Source organism: Hypanus sabinus, chromosome 2, assembly GCF_030144855.1.
Source record: "Hypanus sabinus isolate sHypSab1 chromosome 2, sHypSab1.hap1, whole genome shotgun sequence".
Lineage (NCBI taxonomy): Eukaryota > Metazoa > Chordata > Chondrichthyes > Myliobatiformes > Dasyatidae > Hypanus > Hypanus sabinus.
This window is the reverse complement of record NC_082707.1, coordinates 124842383-124859909: the sequence shown is the minus strand read 5'-3', so window position 1 is coordinate 124859909 and position 17527 is coordinate 124842383. Positions and strand designations below refer to the sequence as shown.

Sequence of the window (17527 nt, the reverse complement as noted above, 5' to 3'; positions counted from 1 at the left end):
CCAGAAGAAGGCAATTGCAAACCGCTTCTGTAGGAAATTTTGCCAAGAAGGGGCCAAACTTCTCTTTGTCAGCCATCATTCAAACAATACTGATTCTTGCAAGTTGCAAGGTGGTATCACTAGAGAGTGTGCCCTCATTTGGGCGGTCTCCCAAGGCTGTATTACTGCTGCAAGAGTTTTCCCAGAGCATTTGCTGAAACCCTGAGAATCTAACCTTGATTTTTAATAGAGACTGCAAAAAAAACCGTAATCACTGTGGCCAGCAGGGTCAGTATAACTACATGGTTTGAACATTACCAAACTGCAACCAAAGAATTTTAATTCCAGAGCTCACTGTGCTTTTTGAAAGTGTTAAGTAATGAAAAGGGGATTCTGTTACTTAATTGTTATCTACATGAAGTGACTTCCGTTGCCTAAAGATTATTATTGTTAAGTTCTCCCAGAGAATCGGAGACAAGATACTTAACAGGATAGTGCAATGATGCTCTGAAGTAAAATTGCTTTCATTCTGGGAGCAACTTACTTACATCAGGGAGCATGATTTGCTGTGATTTCTATACCCACCATTTATGTGAATTTCCCCAGTATGACAAGTTCCATTCAGGAATTAGGGGTGTAGCACTGTGGGACAATGAGGTGGGATGGAGGAATGATTTCCAGTGGAGGCAACGTCAGTAACAGGCTTGATGTTCAGTGTTCAAAGCTCCAAATACATTTATTATAAATGTATACTATATATAACCTTGATATTAATCTCCTTACAGGCAGCCACAAAACAAAGAAGGCCAATAGAACCTATTAAAAAAAGACTAACAAACACCCAATGAGCAAGGAAAAAAATCATGCAAACAATAAAAATAACATCCAGAACATTCAGATTACTATAGACAGAGGGCAGCCTAACATCAGAGATGAACACTCAGTTATGCCAGATCATGTTGCCTCTACAGGTCCAAATTTTGAAACAAGTATTTTGAGTTTATCCTCAACAGTTTTCCTCTTTAGCAAGTGAAAAAAAGTTTATAAAATGTCTGTATTCAACACAAATGTGTCATAATGTGAGCGTTGGGGGTGGACGCAAAAGCAAGACAGACACTGAACTACCTGGAACAGGACTAGGCATGAGAAGGAAGCAAGGAAAGTGGGGAAGAAAGGACACTGGACATGACACTGACCCTGGACAAGACAAGGAATCCAGGCCTGGGCTAGGACTAGACAAGGATAGCGGAACCAGGACATGGAACTGGGAACTAGGAGCCTGGGCTTGGACTCCGAGCCAGAGACTGGACAAGGGCCCAGAACCTGGGTCTTGACTCAGGCTCAGACCCTAGAACTAGGCGAGGACATGACAAAGTTACAGGACGAGGAGAGGCACAGGATGGGATGGGAGACTCCTGGATGGGACAAGGGAACCCCAGCACAGGACAGGGAAATCCAAGCACCGGGCTGGGCAAGGAACTCCTGTGCTGGGCAAGGTACATGGAGATGATGAGAACACAGAGCCTTCATCAAGGGAGAGACAACAGGACTGGACTGGACAGGACAAAGGGAACCCCAGCACAGGATGAGGGAATATGAGGCTGGGTAAGGTAGTCCTGTGCTGGGTGAGGCACATGGACATGATGAGAACCAAAGCCGAGGGAGAGAGAGGAACATGGAACACCGAGCTGGGACTCCTCCTTGGGTACAGGACATAGGGCCAGGACTCATCACACAGAACACTGAACACAACGAGACAGCTCCCAACACTCGGAAGCAGCAAATGGCCAGACCTACCTAGCAAAGACGTGGACACAGACAGACAGTTCCAACAAGGCCAGGCTCCAGGCAGGTAGGTAGGTGAAGGAAAGGGGTTTGGACAGGAACAATCCAGCAGCCAGAGGTGGAATCCTGAAGCTATTTATGAAGCCAGCCCAAATGAGAATCACCTGCCTCAACAGAAACTGGGGAAACCCAGAAAACCTGGAATAAGGAACAGGGACTGGACCGTGAACCGGAATGCAGTTTTCCCGGACCGGACCATGACAAAATGTGACTAAATCAATTTAGGTACTTAAGACGATTTATGACTGATGCTTGTTTTCTCCTAAGAATTTACTGAACTGTCTTTCTGTCCTAATTGTGACAAAATTTTTAAGCCATGCTACAGTACAACAGTCCCGTATGTCTTTTTGTATAAGCTGATGTTTAGTACACAGAGCTCTCATTCTGTAAGACACAGACAACTGCACACTGTCCCTCCTCTGTAAAACACTGTTCACCATGCACTGCGATTCCCCCTCCAAACAAACAGCAGCCTGTCCATTCTAACATAAAGTACCTATGTATACTTGGCACAAGAGGAGGCCATGTCGGAATGGGAATGAGAATTAAAATGTTTGACCACCAGGAAGTTCCACTTCCTGCAGATGGAGTGGAGGTGCTCAATGACACAATGCCCGGATTCACAATGGGTCTCACCACCAATATAGAGGAGGCAGCACTGGGAACACCAGATATAGGAGGCTGCAAGAATGGAGGAGCAGCACCTAATATTCCATCTGGATAGCCTCCAACTTGATGAAATGAATATCGATTTCATCTTCCATTAAAAGAAATTTTTCCTCACCCTCCCCCTTCCATTCCAAACTCTGGCCTCTTACCTCTTCTCACTTGCCTATCAACACCCTTCCATGGTGCCCCTAGTCTTTTCCTTTTTTCCTATGATCCACTCTCCTCTCCTATCAGAACCCTTCCTCTCCAGCCCTTTATTTTTCCCACCCACCTGGCTTCACCTATCTAGCTATTGTCCTTCCCCTGCCCCCACCATTTTATTTTGGCATCTTCCCTACCCTTCCTTTCCAGTCCTGAAGAAAGGTCTCGGCCCGAAACGTCAACTGTTTATTCATTTCCATAGATGCTACCTGACCTGCATCTTCTGCGTATTGCTTTGGATCTCCAGCATCACAGACTTTCTCATGTTTATATCATAACCTTAATTTTTGCTTGGAGCTTTCTCAGGTTGGAGAGTTTCCCATCAGTGCAGATTCTGATGTTGATGCCTATGACGCTGTCTCTAAGGGCATCAGTCAATATGACAGAAAATACCAGACTGAATAGCACCAAGAACACAGCCTGGCTTCAAACAGGGGTAGACACAGACATCTCACCATTGTCCAGAACTCTAGCTTGCATGCCATCATGGAATTGATGCCCAATGTAATGTATTTCTTCGGGCATCCATACTTCACCATGATCTTCCACAGACTGTTTCTGCTAACAGTGTCAAAGGCCTTACTCAGATCAACATAGCAGAACAGGTCAGCATTTGCTCCTGCCATTTCTCCTGCAGTTGCCTTGCAGCAAACATCATGTCAAGTGTCTGTCTATGAATCACTGGATGTTCCACTGACCATAGCTGAGACGCATAAAGTGATGCATCAGCTCTTGGTTACAAGTTGGCCAGATTAGACACAATACCAGCTGAGGCCTACAAGGAAGGTGGTGCAAAGCCAACAGAAAAGCTCCATCAGCTCTTCTAACTCATGTGGCAGCAAGAGATGATTCTGCAGGAATTTAAAGATGCATCCATCATTCACCTGTGTGAGTGAAGGGAAAGCTACAGTCCTGCAATGACCATCAGGAAATATCCTTGCTGTCTGTCACAGGTCAGACCTTTGCTAGGCTTCTTCTCAATTGTCTCAGATCACACGTTGACCAGGGACTTCCACCAGAGAGCCAGTGTGGATTTGGGACTATCTCTCTCAGTAAAATAAACTCTCTCTAACATCTGCAGATTTTCTCTTGTTTGCCTCAGTAAAGTGTATTTTGCATCACACAGCTCTTCCAAGGTAAATATTGTTCAGCGCACATGCCATCCCTCTGTATCACAATCTTCATACAATGAATTATTGTCATGACTCCAATTATTTCTACTGCTTTTCCACAACTTCTCTCTGGTCAATAGACAATAGACAAGAGGTGCAGAAGTAGACCATTCAGCCCTTCAAGCCTGCACCGCCATTCTGAGATCATGGCTGATCATCTACTATCAATACCCGGTTCCTGCCTTGTCCCCATATCCCTTGATTCCCCTATCCATAAGATACCTATCTAGCTCCTTCTTGAAAGCATCCAGAGAACTGGCCTCCACTGCCTTCTGAGGCAGTGCATTCCACACCCCCACAACTCTTTGGGAGAAGAAGTTTTGCCTTATCTCTGTCCTAAATGACCTACCCCTTATTCTTAAACCATGCCCTCTGGTACTGGACTCTCCCAGCATCTGGAACATATTTCCTGCCTCTATCTTGTCCAATCCCTTAATAATCTTATATGTTGCAATCAGATCCCCTCTCAATCTCCTTAATTCCAGCGTGTACAAGCCCAGTCTCTCTAACCTCTCTGCATAAGACAGTCCGGACATCCCAGGAATTAACCTTGTGAGTCTATGCTGCACATCCTCTACAGCCAGGATGTCCTTCCTTAACCCTGGAGACCAAAACTGGACACAATACTCCAGGTGTGGTCTCACCAGGGCCCTGTACAAATGCAGATGGATTTCCTTGCTCTTGTACTCAATTTCCTTTGTAATAAAGGTCAACATTCCATTAGCCTTCTTCGCTGCCTGCTGCACTTGCTCATTCACCTTCAGTGACCGATGAACAAGGACTCCTAGATCTCTTTGTATTTCTCCCTTACCTAACTCTACACCTTTCAGATCATAATCTGCTTTCCTGTTCTTACTCCCAAAGTGGATAACCTCACACTTATTCACATTAACCGTCATCTGCCAAGTATCTGTCCACTCACCCAGCCTATCCAAGTCACCCTGAATTCTCCTAACATCCTCATCACATGTCACACTTGCTGATGTTATCCTCAATGATGTTATCCTCAATGCCTTCATCTAAATCGTTGATGTAAATCGTAAACAGCTGTGGTCCCAATACCGAGCCCTGTGGCACCCCACTAGTCACCAACTGCCATTCCGAGAAACACCCATTCACCGCTACCCTTTGCTTTCTATCTGCCAACCAGTTTTCTATCCATGTCAATATCTTCCCCTCAATGCCATGAGCTTTGATTTTACCCACCAATCTCCGATGTGGGACCTTATCAACTGCCTTCTGAAAATCGAGGTACTCTACATCCACTGGATCTCCCTTGTCTAACTTCCTGGTTACATCCTCAAAAAACTCCAATAGATTAGTCAAGCATGATTTGCCCTTGGTAAGTCCATGCTGGCTCGGCCCAATCCTATCACTGCTATTTAGATATGCCACTATTTCATCCTTAATAATGATCAATCTGCTATGAAAATATTTCACTGGGTGTGCATATTGCATTTCTCCCTAGTCCGTACATGTGTGTGTCTGTGATTGATCCTGTGTTGTTTGGCCTTTATCCATCTATGATTCATGCCACATTTGATGGTAACAATGGTATTGACATCATCCGGTGTAGTGTTTTTGACTTAGCAAAGGAAAGTATTCTCTTTCTAGTGTTCCCTCCTGGAACAATGGTTCTCTGAACAAAGCAGGTCAGCAAAGGTCCCCATACCCCTGGTAGTTCCCTTCTTTCCACGGCACTGAACACAATGTATGCCCCAAGCATGATGCCAAATTAAACTGAATCGTTTCTGCCTGCACATGGTTCCTTTCCCTCTACTCCCTGCAACTGTTTGTATCTAAAAGCCCTTCGATATTGTAGCTGCTTCCACTCTTCACCTTATGTACAACTATGCTGAAGTGTTCGCTTCCAATACTCAGTAAAGTTGATAAGCTAACTGCACAGAACCATATATATAAACAGCAATAAAGTCTCTTTGGGCTTGTCCTTTCAAAGTAACTTTTATTATCAAAGTACATTTACGTCATCATATCCAACTCTGAGATTCATCTTCTTGTGGGCATACTTCAGCAAATCTATAGAATAGTATCTCTAAAAGAATCAATGAAACATCAACCAGAGTGCAGAGGACAACAAGCTGTGCAAGTGTAAATATAAATAAATAGTGATAAATAAAGAGAACAGGGGATAATGAGGTAAAGAGTCCTTGAAAGTCAGATGTGGGAACATTTCAATAATGGGGCAAATGAAGTTTAGTGTAGTTATCCCCTTTTGTTCAAGAGCCTGATTGTTAAGGGGAAGTAACTGTTCTTGAAACTGGTGGGGCAAGTCCTGAGGAACTTGTACCTTCTACCTGATGGCAGCCACGAGAAGCAAACATGTTCTGGATGTTGGGGGTCCTTGATGATGGATGTTGCTTTCCTACAACAGCATTTCATGTGGATGTGCTCGATGTTCAGGAGGGCTTTACCCATAATGTACTGGGCCAAACCCACTACTTTTTGTAAGAGTTTCCATTCAAAGGCATTGGTGTTTCCATACCAGACTGTGATGCAGCCAATCAATATATTTTCCACTACACATCTATAGAAGTTTATCAAAATTTTAGATGTCATGCAAAATCTCCACAAACTCCTAAGAAAGTACAGATGGTTCTATGCTTTCTACAGAATTGCACTTGCGTGCTGGGCCCAGGACAGGTCCACTGAAATAGTTACAGCCAGGAATTTAATGTTGCTGACCCTCTCCACCTTTGATCCTCCAATGAAGACTGGCTCATGGACCTCATGTTTCCCTCTCCTGTGGTCTACGATCAGTTCCATGACCTTGCTGGCATTGACTGAAAGGTTGTTATGACTTCACTCAGCCAGATTTTCAGTCTCCCTCCTATATGCTGATTGATCACCACCTTTGATTCAGCCCATGACATCCACAAACTTGAATATGGCATTGGAACTGTGCTTAGCCACACAGTCATAGGGTTAAAGCGAGTAGAGCAGGGGAGCTAAACACGTAGCTTTGTGGTACACCTTTGCTGATGGAGATCATGGAGATGTTACCAACCTGAACTGACTGAGGTAAACAAATGAGGAACCAGCCAGAGTCATTGCACAATGTCAAATCGCATTAGAAGCAAAAAGTAAATTTTGCCTAGGAAATAGATATACCTATTTTTTTTTTTTGGTGCACTAAGCTGTAAATCTCTCCAAATCATCAGCACTCATTTAATTTTGCTATGAAAAGGTAATGAAATTCACAAGAAAGAAATTGAAATGGGGTAGTGATGCTTTACACAAAGCACATGTGGTAGAACAGAACTTGTGCAACTCCTGTAAAACGCTTAGGTGAACAGCATTTCTGACAAACTGTGGTGAACCAATCGGTAAAGCGTGTGGACTTTTACAAAGCCTTACCTTTAGCAGTCACACAAACCAGAGAAGGCAGAAAATTCTACAGTTTGCTGGGAGAGTCTGGAAATTCTCAACAGCAAAGTAAACTAAGGGATGGGATGGGACAAAAGGACCAAAAGACTGGCTGGACTCCATCAGCAGCTGTCTTCAGGATGAGATATAGGCATGGGAAAACATTTATTTAGGAGGAAAAATCCAGGTTGTTGAGACTGGCTCTAATGAGAACATGTATGCAGCCAATGCTTGCTCACACGAGTAGGAAGGCAGCCCTGTTGGGAAATCCTGGCATCCGAGATGCTCTCTGTTCCAAACAGGCTGCTGGAGGAACTTAACTGGTCAGGCAGTATTTGTGGAGGGAAATAGGAAACTTCAACTGTCCATTTCCTTCCACAGATGCTGCCTGGCTGCTGAATTCCTCCAGGACAGGGGTTTCCAGCAATTCTTATGTCATGGACCAACACCATTAAGGAAAGGGTCCATGGGAACCCCTGCTCCAGGAGTTTGCTTTTACTCCAGATTGCAGCATCTGCAGTCTATCGTATCTGCCACGTGTTCTTCACTGAAGTCCAAGTAAATGTGATCATCTTGGTACAAATACAATGTATAGGTGACTGCTTTGAGGCAGTGGAGAGCAGCAAATGGGGAGGCATGGTGGACAATTGTGTAATCATTTGTACGGATCCATGGAGAGAGTAGATGCAGCTAGGCATTGCCACATCAACGCCAAGGTACAAGTTGTATAGGTATTTCAATAACTATACAGGGGACAACATAGACCCTACAGTGGATTTTGGGAAGCGTTTCTGTAATGCATGTCAAAGGTGCCCAGTTAAGTCACCCACTGTTAGTGAGGCCTTTTAAATGGTGAAAGCACCATCAAGCAGCCCAGTGTGCTATCTATGGTGCTGTGATCGTTTCACAAGAGTTACAGGCTGTACTCTGAAGCACTAAGCAATGCTGGCAGGCAGTCAATCAATAGTGATGTCACTAGGTGCACAACTGATGCCAGAATATCAAGTATGCTAACACAAGTTCCACACAGAAGTGCTGAACCCAGTTTTACAATAGGTGCTCTTTCACCTAGAAATTATCATGAGTGCACTGTAATCCAGCTTAATCTTCTATGTACAATTTACACATAAAGCTCTAATCATTCCAGATTTTTAAATGTTCTTCTTATCTCTGTCTGCATTGGTTGTGGCTCTGAGCATGAAAATTCATTACAGCATCCTTTTGCAATCAGTTGAGAGCCATTTTTCCTTGTTGAGTAGAGACTTGGTGCCAGTTAAGGCAATGAATCTTACCTGCAAATCGTGCAACTTCGCATTGGCTAAAAAGATTCAAAGATTCAAAGAGGTCGGAATATATGTCAGCAACAGCAATAAACATTCCCCGTCAGAGACACCCTAACAAATCTTTTAATCATCTTAATTTACTTCTTTAATTCACCATTCCTTTTTCTATATCAAGGGGCAAGTCTAGTCAATGCAGTCAGACCTTGTGACATCATCAAACATTGTGATTTAATTCCTTACAAACTAGTGAACCTTGAAATAAATGTGCTGTGCTGTTGAATATACTATGAGGCAGCTGCTGAAAACTGAACTCAATGTAGCACCACAAAAATTTACGGTCCATTTCGTCCACCTCTTTCATGTTCAGTGAAACATTAGTCTAAACCCAGAGAAACCCTGAAGTTTATGTCTCTTCAAGTGTTCGTGCAAGTAACTTTTTTAAGAATGATGAGATGGAATTCCTCCAACATCCTTTCCAGTCACAACAAACTCATTTAGACCTAAGACCATAAGACATAGGAGAAGAATTAGGCCATTCTGACCATCGAGCCTGTTCCATCATTTCATCATGGCTGATCCAATTCCCTCTCAATCTCATTCTCCTGCCCTCTCCCTGTAACTTTTCACACCCTGAATAATCAAAGAGCTATCAACCTCTGGCTCGAGTACTCCCAAAGGCCTTGCTTCCCCAGATGCCTGTGGCAACAAATTCCACAGATTCGTCACCCTCTGGCTGAAGTAATTCCTCCTCATCTCCACTCTAAATGAATGTCCCTCTATTCTGCTATACCCTCTGGTCCTAGATCCCTTCTCTATAGGAAACATCCTCTGTACATTCACTCCATCTAGACCTTTCAACATTTAATAGGTTTTGATGAGATCCCCGTTCATTCTTCTAAATCCAGTGACTAAGGCTGAGGGCCATTAACCACTCCTCATATGTTAACTCTTTCATTCCCAGAATCATTCTCATAAACCTCTTCTGAACTCCCTCCATCAGCACACCCTTTCCTAGATAAGGGACTCAAAATTGTTCAGAATATTTCAAGGGAGGCCTGACCAGCTCCAGCACCACATCCATGTTTTAATATTTTAGTCCTCTCAAAATGAATGCTAACATTGCATTTGCCTTCCTCAACACCAACTCAACCTGCAAGCTAATCTTTAAGAAATCCTGCAATAGGACTCCCGAGTCACTTTGCGCCTCATATTTTCAAATTTTCTCCACATTTAGAGAATACTGTAGTCTGTGCTTTTACTCCTTCTCCCAAAGTGCATGACCATGCACTTCCCAACACTCTATTCCATCTGCCACTTCTTTGCCATTCTCCTAATCTGTCAAAATCCCTCCGCAGCCTCCCTGCTTCATTAGCACTACCTGACCCTCCACCTAGCTTCTCATCATCTGCAAACTTGGCCACAAAGCCATCAATTCTGTCACCCAAATAATTGATATACTACTTAAAAAGAAGTGGTCCCAACACTGATCCTTGGGGAAACACCACCAGTCACCAGTAGCCAATCAGAAAAGGTCCCCTTTATTGCCACCCTTTGCCTCCTGCCCGTCAGCCAATGCTCTATGCACATTACTATCGTTCCTGTAATACCACGGGCTCTTAGTCTTGCTAAACAGCCCCAGGTGCAACACCTTGTCAAAGGCCTTCTGTGAATCCAAGTGCACAGCATCTACCAATTCTCCCTTGTCAATCCTGCAGGTTGTTTCCTCAAAGGGTTGCAACAGGTTTGCCTGGCAAGATTTTACCTTAAGGAAACCCTGCTGACTTATCTCCTTAATCCTTACATCTGTTTCCACCAGTTATTGATCTTAATGTCCAGGATAAATAAGTCCTTTCTGTTTTCCCTCAATTTTATGTGCTAAATAAAACAATTAAGAGTGTTGTGTCTGTACAACTACATATCAATTAAAATAAAAGCTTGCATGTGAAATGGCTTTAACTGGTGTATGTACATTAGAGCAAGAGAGAGAGAATGTAATGCACATGCATAGACAACAGATCGGTGCACATACTTAATGCTAAAGAGTCATTGATCTAAGGGAAATAGATCCATACATTACACTTCCTCCCCTTTTAAATTAATGTAACATAAAACTGTATATGTATCAAAACATACAATTTCCCTTTAACAAGCATATTCAAATTTTCACAGAAAGAGTCCAGAAGTAACTTCACTATACAAAAGATTCAGTCTTTTGAGTGGCACTCTGTTTCTTTCAGGATACTGCCTTTGGACCTGTGGAGTGGCACCAGGTTTGGCCAGTGTCTTGTCAAAGACAATGTTCTCTGTTGTTGATGTCATATTGTTGTTAGTGACATGATCACCACTGAGTGGTAAGTCCAGTGCTGTATTGTGTCCGTCTTGTTGGATGAATTCGACTCAGGTGTGTTCTTCGGCTGAGCATCCAGCATCTGGTCCAGATGTCTGATCTCCAACATCCACTGTGTACATCAGTAGTCCAGTTCTTGTAGCTATCCTACTGGGTGTCCACTTGTCTTCTCGGTAATCAAACGCTGGGACTTTCTATCTAACCTTGAAGCTCCTTGCTGCTTCACTTGGCAACTGGCTGAACTGCTTATTCTGCACTTCTCTCTGTAGATCTGGTTTCAGGAGATCTATGGTAGATCTCAGATTCTGCTCATGAACAGCATTACAGGTGTTTGACTTGTTGTCGCATGAACAGAGTCCGATGCACAAAGAGGAGGTTGTCCACCTTGTGCTGTAGAGAAACATTTTCCTTGCCCATCGCTCTAATGGACCTCTTGAAGGTGTGGGCAAACCTGTCAGTTAAGTCATTTGTTCCTTGGTGGTGAGGAGCTGACTTGATTTTTGATGCCATGTTTCTTCATGAACGCTCTGAATGCTTTTGACGTGTATTGTGGTCCGTTGTCACTCACAGTTTGTTCTGGTAAGCCATTTCTGGCGAAGATAGTCCTCACAACAGAAAGAGTCTTTGCTGAAGTGGTTGACTTCATTGGTATTACCTCCGGTCACTTCGAATGAGCATCCACAGCAATCAGAAACACGGAGTCCATGAATGGCCCAGTGAAGCTAATGTGCGTTCTTTGTCATGGTGAAGACGGACACTGCTACAGGAGTAACAGTGCCTGTGGGGGTACATTTTGAACTTCTGGCATCCTGAACAGTTTTTCTTCAAGTCTTCAATCTGTCTATCTATTCCCAGCCACCACACCTGACTCTAGGTGAGACTCTTCATCTTGACTGTATAACCTTCACACAGATTTTCTAACACTCTGGTGCACAGTTTAGAGGGAAGATACCCACATCAAGGTTCTTTGATCTCACTGAGAACTATGGAGACCTAGGATTACCATGAGCTTGCCATCCATACATGGTGATAACATAGATTTTTGACAATCTTGTGTCATTCCTTATTTCTCTTTGTATTTCAGAATTTGTTACCGGCAACTGGTCCACCAATGCAGTGTGGAACATCTCTGCTGTGTCACAGAATGAAGACTTCTTGGCTTCAGTTGTTTTCAGTGGAAGGCATGACAAGCTGTCAGGGTTGCTGTGTTGTTTGGTACCCTTGCACTCTATGACATAAGAGTGGGCTCCTAGGAAAAGTTTCTAACGTTGCAACAGGGTAATAGCCATCACTGGAATTCCCTTCCTGGGATTGAAAATAGACTCAAGGGGCTGGGGATCTGTCACTAGCATAAACTTTTGTCCCTAGTGCCCATACTAGGCTAAGAGCCTCTTGGTCAATCTGTGCATTGTTGCATTCTGCACTTGGCACACTTGCCAGTGATCTTGAAGCAAAAGCAATCAGACATTCAGATCCACCTTTCACAGTGTGTGACAAAATGGCTCCAATGCCATAAGGGGGATGCATCACACACCAGTCTGATGGGCAGGGATGGGTCATAATGGGTGAGCAGCTTATCAGAAGTTATTAATCTCTCGTTTCCTTGAATGCTCTTTCACATCTTTCTGACCATTCCCACTTTGCTCTTGTCTGTAGCAGTGTATTCAATGGATGCAGCACTGAGCAATATTTGGGAGAAACCAGTCATAGTAGTTTACAAGGCCCATGTATGGCCTGAATTGTGACAAATTTGTGTGTGTCTGTAATACTGCTTCAATCTTCTTCAGTTTTCTTTTGTGACTGATGTAAGCCAGGCTTGTCAATGACTTGTTCACAATATGAGATTTCATTCTTGAAAAACTCACATTTCTCTCTCTCTGTGCGCAGTCCATACTCCCTCAGCCTGGCAAGGTTCTAGAGGTGCTCTTCATCACTTTTGCCAGTAATGATGATGTCATCAAGGTCACATTGTGTTCCTGGGATATCCTGGAGCACTTGGCCCATTGCTCTTTGCCAAGTTGCTGAAGCTGATGTGAAGCCAAAGAGGAGACAATTACACTGGAACAGTCCCTTTTGACTGTTGATTGTGAGGAACTTCCTGCTTGACTCCACAGTCTCCATTTGCAGACAGGCTTATGACAAGTCAATCTTTGAAAACCTCTCCCCACCTGCCAAAAGGAGGTACAAATATGTCTTCCATTTGTAGCAGGTGCTACTGCACAGTGCACAGAACAGGGTTGATGCTCAATGAAGACCCCACATATGAAATCAGTTCCAGCCTTCCCTTTCTTGATCACTGGAACAATGGGCATGGCTCAATCACTCCACTCAACTTTGGAGAGAATGCCTAATGCCTTCAATCTCTGTAGTTCAGTATTCACTTTAGGATATGGTGCATAAAGCACAAAACACACTTTATGGAATCTTCCTGTTGCTGCTTCATCCAGTTCAATTCTGGCTTTCATACCTTTGAGTTTAACAATACCCTTCTCAAGCACCTTCTCATTAGCATTAAATAGCTGTGACAGTCTATGATCAGTGCTTCTTGCTGCTGTGTTTGTCACACTTTCAGTTTTCCTTTGGAAGACACTTTTTCACCTGCACAGCTCTTCAGCATCACCAAGGTATTTTCTGATGGTATCTGAAAAAAAAACAGTTTGTTTAGTCAGCCTCTGAAATTATAAACAAAGCTGACCCTGTATCCAGCTCTATTTTCAGTTTTACACCAGACATATCTATTGTGATCGATATGATTTTGTAATCTGCTTCAGTAATGCCATGCAGTTCTAGGCATGACAGCCCACCTTTGACAGACTCTGTATTGTTTACTTCATTTCATATTTAGTTTTGTGTTTGAAACGTTTCACTCTATGTGGCTTTTCTCCTTGGCTGTGCTTTTTGGCTAACTTGCACACTCTATGTGACCTTGTCTGTGAACCTTTCTGCAAACTTTTTGTTTGAACCAATAGACATTTGCATCATGGGAGGATTTGTCCCAGCAATAACATTTTTGGATTTTTGCACCATTTGGGGACACTTTGTGCATTTCACATTCTGAACTATTTTCTGTGGTTCTGCTGCATCCTTTGCTGCAGTCTCTTACGATATTGCAATGGTCAATGCCCATATTAAAGTTATGTCTCTTTCTGACAGTAGCCTCTGTTGAGTGCTTTGACATTAATGTCACATACAAGGCTGTCCCTTAATGCTTCAGAAAGTCCATCTTCAAAGTCACAGTATTGGGAAAGTTTGCACAGTTCTGCAATGCATTCAGATTTGCTTTGACTGGTTCCTTTGACTGGTAAAATTTAAATCTCTCAGCTATTACCAGCAGTTTAGGGCTCAAGTGATTTTGTAAAATTGTAACAATTTTGTCAGACATCTTGCTTGCTCGCTTTTCAGGAGATACTGGGTTACATAACAGCTTGTACACTCTAGCACCCATTAAGCAGAGATTTTCTTTTCCCCATCCACATTGTTCACATTACAATACAGTTCAACCCTCTCGATATACAATTCCCTTGACTCATTAGCTCTGTCAAATCCATCAACTTACCCAACTGAGGCCATCATCACATTAATTTTACTTCAACTTCACTAGTCATGTGTCTTTCACTGTGTTCTATGCACTGTTACTCATGTATCCTTGGTTACAGTCCGTGATGATCTTCTCTGTGTTGTTTAACTCTTTTCTCTTGTTGTCTCTCCATAACTGTCAATGCAGTTGGTGATATTCACTGACTTTCAGGTTGGAACTCGTTGCCAATTTATTGTGGCTGTACAACCACATATCAATTAAAATAAAAGCACATACACGAGGTAGCTTTAACTGGTGTATTCACATTGCAATGAGAGAAAGAGACAGCAATGTGCATGCTTAGACAACAGATCAGTGCATATGCATTGTGCTAAGGAGCATCATTGCTCTAAAGGAAATAGACCCATAAAGAACACAAGGACATAAGAACTAGAAGTGGGAGAAGGTAACCTGGCCCTGTACTGCCATGCAATAACATCATAACCGATCACTTGTCTCAAGCTATCTTCAATTATTATTTTCTTTCCTTGTTATAATAGATAGACTGATAGGAAATGATGCTGGAGAAATTGTAATGGGAGATAAGGAGATGGCGGAGGAACTGAATGAGTATTTTGCATCAGTCTTCATTGAGGAGGACATCAGCAATATACCAGACATTCAAGGGAGTCAGGAAAGAGAAATACACGCAGTCACAAATACGACAGAGAAAGTATTCAGGAAGCTGAATAGCCTAAGGGTAGATAAATCTCCTGGACCAGATGGAATGCACCCTCATGTTCTGAAGGAAGTAGCAGTGGAGATTGCGGAGGCATTAGCAAGGATCTTTCAAAAGTCGATTGACTCTGGCCTGGTTCTGGAGGACTGGAAGATTGTAAATGTCATTCCGCTATTTAAGAAGGGGGCAATGAATCAAAAAGGAAACTATAGACCTGTTAGCTTGACATCAGTAGTGGGAAGTTGGTGGAGTCGATTGTCAAGGATTGTCAAGGAGGCATATAACAATATAGGCAGAACTCAGCATGGTTTCCTTAAAGGAAAATCCTGCCTGACAAACCTAGTGCAATTTTTTTTGGAAATTACAAGATCCAGTGGATGTTGTGTATTTGGATTTTCAGAAGACCTTTGACAAGGTGCCACATATGAGGCTGTTAAACAAGATAAAAAACCCATGGAATTATGGGAAAGTTACAAACATGGATAGAGCGTTGGTTGATAAGCAGGAAACAGAGAGTGGGAATAAAGGGATCCCATTCTGGTTGGCTGGCGGTTACCAGTGGTGTTCCACAGGGGTCCGTGTTGGGGCCGCTCCTTTTTATGTTGTTTATCAACGATTTGGATTATGGAACAGATGGCTTTGTGGCTAAGTTTGCTGATGATACAAAGATAGGTGGAGGGGCCAGTAGTGCTGAGGAAACAGAGAGTCTGCAGAGAGACTTGGATAGATTGGGGGAATGGGCAAAGAAGTGGCAAATGAATTACAAATGTCAGAAAGTGTATGGTCATGCACTTTGGTAGAAGAAATAAAGGGGCAGACTATTATTTAAATGGGGAGAGAATTAAAAGTTCTGAGATGCAACAGGACTTGGGAGTCCTCATGCAGGATACCCTTAAGGTTAACCTCCAGGCTGAGTCGGAGGTGAAAGAAGGTGAATGTAATGTTGGCATTCATTTCTTGAGGAATAGAGTATAGGAGCAGGGATGTGTTGTTGAGACTCTATAAGGCACTGGTAAGACCTCACTTGGAAAACTGTGTGTAATTTTGGGCACCTTATTTAAGAAAGGATGTGCTGACATTGGAGAGGGGTCAGAGAAGATTCACTAGAATGATTCCAGGAATGAGAGGGTTAACATATGAGGAACGTTTGACCACTCTTGGACCGTACTCCTTGGAGTTTAGAAGAATGAGGGAGGACCTCATAGAAATATTTCAAATGTTGAAAGGTATGGACAGAGTGGATGTGGCAAAGTTGTTTCCCATGGTGGGGGAGTCTAGTACAAGAGGACACGACTTGAGGATTGCAGGGCGCCCATTCAGAAAAGAGATGCAAAAAATTTTTTTTAGCCAGAGGATAGTGAATCTATAGAATTTGTTGCCACGGGCGGCAGTGGAGGCCAAGTCATTGGGTGAATTTAAGGCAGAGATTGATAGGTATCTGAGTAGTCAGGGCATTAAAGGTTATAGTGAGAAGGTGGCGGAATGGGACTAAAGGGGAGATTGGATCAGCTCATGAAATGGCGGAGCAGACTTGATGGGCCGAATGGCCGACTTCTGCTCCTTTGTCTTATGCATTTATTAAAGTTATGCTCCTGTGCTACAAAGCTTTGATCGTCCCTAAAGGAATTATGGGAATTAAATGAAAAACAGAATATAATGGAAATATTCAGCAGGTCAGACACGACCTGTTAGAGAGCAACTTAGATTTGAGGTTAACATTATTTCAATGAAATTGGATTTTATGTAATTTGTATTAAGAAACTACAAAGGAACTGCAGATGACATAAATGTTGGTGGTATTGTGGACAGTTCAGAAAGTTGGCATGCACTCAGTGGTCACTGTATTATACTTAATAAAGTGGCTACTGAGCATATTTTTGTGGACCTGCTGCCATAGCCCATCCACTTCAGTTCAAGGTCTGACGTCTTGTGCAAACCACTGTTGTAATGCATGGTTATTTGAGGTTCTGTTGCCTTCCTGTCAGTTTGAACTAGTCTGGCCATTCTCCTCTGACCTCTCACCCACAGAACTGCCACTCACTGGATTTTACTTTTCATTTCTCACACCATTCTCTGTAAACTCTAGGGGCTGTTGTATGTGAAAATCCCAGGAGATGAGCATTTTCTGAGATAATCAAACCACCCTGTCTGGCACCAACAATCACTCCACAATCAAAGTCACTTAGATCACATTCCTTCCCCATACTGATGTTTGGTCTGAAGAACAAATTAACCTCTTGACCATGCCTGCATACTTCTAGGCATTGAGATGCTGAGACATAATTGGTTAATAAGATATTTGCATTAATGAGCAGGTATACAGGTGTGTCTAATGAAGTGGTGCGTAGTTTACAATGGAATATTGATAGGGTGCTGAGCTGCACTGAGAAG

General features: G+C 43.0%; 1 long non-coding RNA gene across 1 annotated transcript in view; it reads right to left on the bottom strand.

Moving 5' to 3' along the window:
• The window catches only part of LOC132383400 (uncharacterized), a 37489-nt gene extending 35644 nt beyond the window's left edge, over nt 1–1845 (bottom strand). Inside the window, exon 1 of the long non-coding RNA XR_009508660.1 lies at nt 1777–1845. This is a non-coding gene — a long non-coding RNA (uncharacterized LOC132383400). The remainder of the gene's footprint in view (nt 1–1776) is intronic.
• Nucleotides 1846–17527: the final 15682 nt, after the last annotated feature.